This window comes from Eschscholzia californica, unplaced genomic scaffold (assembly GCF_041429995.1).
Source record: "Eschscholzia californica isolate CP2 unplaced genomic scaffold, dmEscCali1.0.p SCAF_1, whole genome shotgun sequence".
NCBI classification, from domain to species: Eukaryota; Viridiplantae; Streptophyta; class Magnoliopsida; order Ranunculales; family Papaveraceae; genus Eschscholzia; species Eschscholzia californica.
Genome location: NW_028238198.1, coordinates 49,624,646 through 49,632,701, shown reverse-complemented (window position 1 = coordinate 49,632,701; position 8,056 = coordinate 49,624,646). Strand labels below are relative to the sequence as shown.

Below are 8,056 nucleotides of genomic sequence, written 5' to 3'. Positions count from 1 at the left end.
CGACAAATTGCTCGCATTACATCTTTGGTCGAAGGATATCCCCTTAAAGCCAACCACGAAAAGTTTCGTGGTCAACCAGCAACGAATCCCTTGAGGAGGGTTTGGCGAAACCCTCTTCGAGGTCTGGTTCCGGCGAAGGGACCACTTCCCTTCGCCAATACTATGTATGGGAGAGAGAGAAAAATAGAGAGAGATTGACTGTGAGACATATATATATATATATATGTAGAGAGTGAGGGGGAGAGAAAGAGATGCCATGAGAGATAGAGGAACTGCGAGTGAGAGATACTTAGAGAGAGAGGGATATATCGTGAGAGGGAGAGAGATTGTGAAAGAGATGGTAAGAGGGAGAGAGAGGGAGAGAGAGAGAGAGAGAGGGAGAGAGAGATAGATAGATTGTGTGAGAGAAAGAGATAGACAGTGAAAGAGAAAGGAAGAGATGGGCGGAGGTGGTGGTCGGAGTTGAAGAAGAAGAAATATTTTATTTTCCCTTAAAATTTGTTTCCCCAGACAATCTTCTAAATTTCGCAACTTCTCTTTAAAAATTTTCACCCCGGATAATATTCTTATTTCCCCAAATCAACGGTCATAAAAAATTAGTTACACAAAATGACAAAAGGATATTATAGATTTTTTATGTGTTTTTTGAGGTGAATAATAGTTATCAAATGTTTTATGTTTTTTTACTCATTTTTAATATTATTTTGACCTATTTAGTTATTGTCCTCACCGCCACTTTTAACTTTACAGTGCCACCTTTTTTATAATGAGGGTTTTCTAGGGTATGTGAGTTGTGATTTTGAGAAACCGAGTTGATTGGGGTCGATAAGCATGTTTTATTATAAGAAAAAAGAGGTGAGGAATTATATTTGAAGTCCAAAATTTGGATATGATAATCAAGAGGTTTTGTGGGATTTGCTTTTGTAATGTAAAACCTAGCTTTTCCTAGTCCATCCTTCAACTGATTTTTCTAGGTTCCTCATTTGCAAACCGAAACTTCAAGATCGAGAAACCTCGTTTACATTTTGCAAACTAAGTTTGTAAGATCTGCAAATCGATTTTGCATTATGAAAACCCCGATTTTGCAATTTACATTCTATAGATGGATTTACAAAAAAAAAAAAAAAAAAGAAGTTCTTGATTTTCTTTAAATATTTAATTAAAAGTGAATTCTGTTAGAAAAATAATAAAATATCTTTTATGAATACGTAAGTTCTATCGGAATACGTCATTTAGTGAAAAAATTAAATATATTCAAAGTTTAAAGATAAAATAAAACTTAGTTACATAAAATGTTACTTTTTCTTTTTTGTTGAGACATAAAATGTTACTTTACTCTGCATCTTTTGATTCGAAATGAGATGTTTTTTTTTTTGGCCTATTTTGAACATTATTTTGCCTTAAATAGCTGAAACCACTAATCTTTTCGCCTATGTTTCTTCGTAGACTTGTTAAGAGGTCCCAACGTGTTACCACGTTTTTTTTTTTGTTGAAAGACGTGATACCAACTTAAAATATAGTGAAATAAGTAAATGACTAATACGGTGTTGTCATGGAAGTCATTTTTTTTTATGTTCCTCGTATCGTTATATGTAGGGGTTAGTTATGCAGTCATGGAAGTAATTATTCATATGATTATTCGGGCATTATCTTTACGGGGCCGTTATTATAAGGCCCAAAAGTTGGGACCCGAGAGAGGATCAGACCCAGTCTAAAATAATATTGAGAAAAAAACCCACTTAGTAAAAGTACGTAACTACCCTCACTTACATAAACAAGGGACATGACTATCCTGGCCCAAAATTTCCTCCCAAATTTCCCGCCCAATTTTAGAGCCAATTTTTTACCCATCCCATCAAGTCAGACTCCAGGTTAATAACCCAAGACCCACCCTTTACTCTTTCAACCAATTTCTCTTTCAGCCAAGAGATTCACTTCTCCTTTTCTCTCTCTCTCTAAAAAAACAATCTTCACTCTCTCTTTCCTTTTCGATTTTAAGCTCAACTCTCCATCTTCTCTCTCAAAAAACCAAATGAAATAGAGAAAAACTTAGATTATCTAACAAATTTTGTTAGGGTTCCGGATCGAAAAGGCAAACTTCATCGATTCTAACATGAAAAAACTAGGGTTGTGTCGGTTCCGGTGAGAATCACCTCTGTACTTGCCGCCGGTTGAGAAGCAACTCTCAAAGGTATAAAAGAGTTGTTTATGTTGAAATTAACAAGATTTTTGTTCGCATTTAAACCCCCAAATGTTTCGTTTCGTGTAAGTAACTTCATAGTTAGGGTTTTTTTACTCGATTTTTAGGAGAAAAATAAATATTTGTTGTTGAATATTTAAGATCTTCATCATGTTTTGCTGTGTTTTTTGTGTAAACTTATTAGAGATGTATCTTTGATTTTGTATTCCTTTGTTTTTTAAATCTAGATTTTGTTCTTCAAAAGTATTTAAAATGTAGAAATATTTAGGTGTTCCCAAAACACATTTGATATGTTTTAACAAATTTTTGTTTATTTTGGATGGTTTGTTCTTCAGATCTACATATAAAAATCTCTGTGATGTAAACATTTCTAGTTTTTGCGTAACTTTGTTGTAACCATTTCTGGTTTGTTGTTCAGATCTACAAATTTTGTTTCTTTTGGCTGGTTTGTTCTTCAAAACCACTATACATGTGTACACAAGTTTTACATGTGTGAACATATAAGTTGTTTACATGGAGAAAAGCCATATTTTCTAGAACACATAGAGATGTGTTATAAACAATTTCAGATTTGTTTAGATGTATGGTTTTGTGCATGTTGTTTTCTTAAGTGTTTGTAACATCTAATTTTATGCAGAATCTTAAAAAAGATGGGTAAAGAAAAAACACAAATAGAAAGTCCAAAAAAAGTGGGTTCTTCAAAAGCGAAAAAAGATACAAGTTTAAGGCTAAGCCCAAAGAAAAGACCTTCCACTGCTTCACAGGAATTGCCTCCTAAAAGGCAAAAGAATCAAAAGCTGGCCCTTGTTCAACATGGCCAACAAAATACTAAAGAGGTAAGAGAAATCTTGGTTGATTTTCAGTTTTTGTCTGTTGCATTTAACTTGTTTATCTATTGAACATTGTTATGGTCTGAAACATTAGAAATATGTCTGAAACATATCTAACTATGTTTGTGGTTGAAAGATATGTGTTTTTGTCATACAAAATTGGATGTTTGCATATGGTAATATTCTTATTATTTTTGGTTGCAAAATATAGAACAATCTTATTTGTCTGAAACATATCTAAATATGTTTGTGGTTGAACGATATGTGTCCTTGACATACAAAATTGGATGTTTGCATATAGTAGAATGTTCATATCTTGTCTGTTATTGTTTGTTTGATGCTTGTAATTGTACTGATAGTTGGTTATTTGTCTAATGTAAGGAGACATCTGCTGCTGCTAGAGGCAACAGAGATAAAGTAATTGTGGAAGACATCAACAAAAAGGCCCCATCTGCTTCATCTAAGGCTACTGAAGAGACGGTGACACGTTCAAGTCCACGAAAAAGAAGTAATCCAGAAGCCACAGAAGGACCTCCACAACAATAAAAAAGAGTAGAAGTTAAGTATTCTAAGAGTGATGATGTTGAGGTAGAAACATATATATTTTTGTAAGGAGCACAAGTGTTTTTTGGGATGTTTATTTTTTAAGATCTAACATTTCATTCATGAGTTTTGAACATTTTTTAAAATGTCTTGGCAATGCATGGTTTGTTTTTTACAACAGATCTATGTTTGAGTTTGACTATTTTTTTAATTTCATAATGTTTGATGGGCTGAAAGCAAATCAGGTAATTTCGGAAACAATTTCTTTTTGCATGTCAACAAATTCAGATATGTTTCCATTTTGGATGGGCAATTTCTTTTTGGATATCAACAAATTCAGATATTTTTCCATTTTGGATGAGCCAATTTCGTTTTGCATATCAACAAATTCAGATAATTTTTCATCAGGTAATTTCGGAAACAATTTCTTTTTGGATGTCAACAAATTCAGATATGTTTCCATTTTGGATGGGCAATTTCTTTTTGGATATCAACAAATTCAGATATTTTTCCATTTTGGATGAACCAATTTCTTTTTGCATGTCAACAAATTCAAATATGTTTCTATTTGGATGAGGCTATTTATTTTTGGCTTGTGATATTGGCATGAAAAACTTAATATTTAGTTGGAGCGTATACTTAATATTTGCTTAACTTTGGTTGCGAATTTTTTTTTGGTCAAAACAAAATTTTAAGTTGTCAATTTGTTTCAAGCAAAAACTAATTTGTTTGGAAATATTTTTGAGGTTGTAATTTGCTTGAAGTATATAAGAATTTGTTCGGAATGAAATTTTTTTTGAGAACAACCAAAGATTTGTTCAAACACATTTTCGACATTTCGAAGTTGAAAATTTTTTTCATGCAAAAAACTAATTTGTTCGGAAATATTTCTGAGGTAGTAAATTTCCTTGGAGCATATCTGAATTTGTTCGAAAATGAAAAAATTATTGCGAACAAACAAATATTTGTTCAAACAAGATTTGTCCAAACAAATCTTTGAAGTTGTAAATTTTCTTCATGCAAAAAACAAATTTGTACGGAAATATATTTGAGGTTGTAAAATTCGTTGGAGCATATATGAATTTGTTCGGAATTACAAAATTATTGAGAACAACCAAAGATTTGTTCAAACACATTTTTGATGAACAACCAAAGATTTGTTCAAACACATTCTTGATGTTGAAAATTTGGTTGGAACAAAACCTAATTTGTTGGGAAATATTTTTGATGTTATAATAATATACTCGAACACAAAACTAAATATTAGGGAGTTCAGAAATAAAAGTTAAAACATCTTAAAATTAGGTAGAAGGCAAAATAGATAAATATTCATAACAAAATATTGTGGACAATCACAAATGATAATTTGTCTTCCATATTCACTTGAAGAACCAACTTTTCATATTCACTTGATGAATCAACTTTTCACTGAATTGCAACAATCTTGTCTCTTCTTCGCTCTCTTGTTCCAGCTCCTCCTTAATCTTGAAGAACATATAAACGATTTTATTATCTGAACAAAGTAAAATATTTAACAAAATATATATCTTATTATCTGAACATACTAAAATATGTTTCATGCACAACAGGACAGATGTTGGCTAATGCAGACAAAGTTTCGTATGCAAGTAACACATTTTCGGTATTTCAAAACATATCTGAATATGTTTACATCCAAAAAGAAATTGGCTCATACTAATGGAAACACACCTGAACTTTTTGTTGACATCCAAAAAGAAATTGTTTCGAAAATTACCTGATTTGCTTTCAGCCCATCAATTTCTTTCTCCAAACCTGCAAAGAATGGTTGGATGCCCCACCTCCCAATTCTTGGGGTTGTACATACTTCCTAGCTATCATCTTCAATAATGGAAGAGTGCATGCAAACACAAAACTGAAAAAAAAGAATTTGTTACACCCAAAACTGAAAAAAAAAAAATTTGTTACATCATAAAGGAAGAATTTTTAAGTGAAACCCCCACTGAATATTTTTTACTTCTTAACACAACAATATATGCTTCGGAAAGTATAAAAGAACTGAACAAAAAAGTTTGTGTTTGTAGAAATGAAAATATGGTTCAAGGAACAAAACATGGTCTTGAAACGAAAAAATACTAGAAGAAGAAGAAAGTTTTATGAAGCGAAAAAATACAGAAGTAGAAGAAATACATAGAGCTGGTGAAAGGAAAGTGCAAAGAAGATGAAGATGAATCTAGACAAAGAAAGTGCAATGAAGAGATGAAGATAAGGAAACTCTTAACTGTAAATCTTTCAGGTTGGCGATAAATTCGGTGGAGTTAAGTGGTTGTTAAGGAGAGAGAGAGGAAAGAGAATAATGGAAGGAAACTTTTGTTTCTCTTGACACAACAATATATGCTTCCAAAAACAAAAATTAATCTGAACAAAAAAGTTTGTGTTTGTGGAAGTGAAAAAATGTTTCATGAAATAAATGCAAAACAAAAATAAAGTTTCTGTGTTCCTTCAAAAATATAAAGAAAAGTAGACACAAAAAAACAGATTAGGTTTTGCTTAGTACATAATAAGCTGTGTAACGAAATCGTTCGTTTTTTATATATTTGAAGGTGTTTTTAGTAGCTATTGTATATCTTCCAAGAGAATCTCGAAAGGCTTTCACACCTCCATCAAATATTTGACCAATATGAGTAAACACATGGCCCCAAGATTCAGATACTAGTGGTTGGTCCCTTAATGGTGCCTGATCTGGGTGTAGGTCAACCTCCATATGCAAATGTTGTGAAAAAAAATGTCTTCAAATTAGTTATATTCTGAGAACACAAAACGTTATGTTGCTGGAGAACAGAAAATACGGTGAACAAAAAAGTTTGTGTTTGCGGAATTGAAAATATGTTTTATGAAATTTATGAAAACAGAAAACATGAAATCACAAAAGGTGAAAACAAAAAAACATATGCTTCCAAAAACAGAAAATAATCTGAACAAAGAAGTTTGTGGAAGTGAAATATGTTTCATGAAATTTATCAAAACAACAAAAAAACAAACGAAATTTCAGACGAAATTTCAGACGAAATTTCAGATAACATATTGGGTTTTTCTTAGGACATAACTTCTTGTGTCACAAAAAATGAGTGTAAAAACCAAACGAAATTTCAAATAGACAAGGTTTAAAAATGGAAAACAAAATGAAGATGAAGAACAAAAAGGTTCAATGAACAAAACATGGTTGAACAAAACATGGTGTTGATGATAATGATGATGAAGATGAACACAACCCCTCTCTAAAAACTAAATAAGGTTCATGGAACAAATCATGGTGTTGATGATAAAGATCATGAAGATGAACAAAAAATACAGAAGAAGAAAGAAAGTTTTATGAAACGAAAAAATAAAGAAGAAGAAAGTTTTATGATGTTTTAAGAAATAAAAATTTACAGAAGAAGATGAAGATGAGGGTTTATGAAACGAAAATTTACAGAAGAAGATGAAGATGAGTGTTTATGATGTTTTAAGCAAAGTGCAAAGAAGATGAAGAGAAGATGAAGATGAAGATGAAGATGAGGGTTTATGTTGTTTTAAGCAAAATGCAAAGAAGATGAAGATGAGGGTTTATGATGAAGATGAAGGGATGAAGATAAGGAAACTCTAACCTGTAAATTTTTCCGGATCCGGTGTAGCTTAGTAGTTGTTAAGGAGATAGAGAGGAGAGAGAAAAATGGAAGGAAAGATTTCTTTCTCTTATGGAGGAGAGGGCAGATATAGGAGAGAGAAAATGGATGGAAAGTTTTGAGGAGGGAAAGAGAAAGTTTTGAGGGGAGAAAGAGAAAATTTTGAGGAGGGAAAGAGAAACTAAGAATATAAATGGAAGGAAAAACCTGGGCATCTTCTCTTATATATATAAAGGGTATAATAGGGATTAACTAAAGTATGGGCTTCCTAGAGATGGAGAAAGTGACCTAGGGATCCGAAATTGGGTTGGATTAGGATTATTTTTGAAAAAATGGATTTTGTAAGTCATAATAATTTATGGTGGGCCACATCCTAGTTATAGGGTCATTTTTTGGACTTTTGAGTAAAAATTTCTTATCTTTACACACTGTTGGTCTTTTCTCACAATTGTCTTGTTTTTCTTTTTTCTACAAGCCGGGTTTACTGAGATTTGAGTAAGAATGATATCCCAAGTCTAATTAGATATCGATATTTTTCACATATAGGCTCAAATCCAGTAGATAAGGGGTGTTGTGCACAGCGAAAGCTCTCTGGCCAACCTAAAAGCCTTGGAGATTTAATAGCACCTATAACCCAGACTCCAGACACTCTCGAACATGACTAGTTTGGTTGTTCTTCTCTTACTACGACCACATATAATGGAGTATGTCTTTGTAGTAACCTATGATATGGTGTCATTCCTAGGTTTAAAGATGTTCACGTAACACCACCCCATACTTCTCAATCTGACCAAATGTGAGACTATTACTACATAACTAACCGGTACATATAGTAGCAA

The 8,056-nt window shown here is 32.3% G+C and overlaps 1 long non-coding RNA gene across 1 annotated transcript; it reads left to right on the top strand.

The window, feature by feature from the left end:
- Positions 1-1,903: 1,903 nt before the first annotated feature.
- Positions 1,904-3,834, top strand: LOC147567366 (uncharacterized). Its single transcript, XR_015237663.1, has 3 exons — positions 1,904-2,191; positions 2,838-3,036; positions 3,412-3,834. It is a non-coding gene; the product is annotated as an uncharacterized LOC147567366 (long non-coding RNA).
- The last annotated feature ends 4,222 nt before the right edge of the window (positions 3,835-8,056 follow it).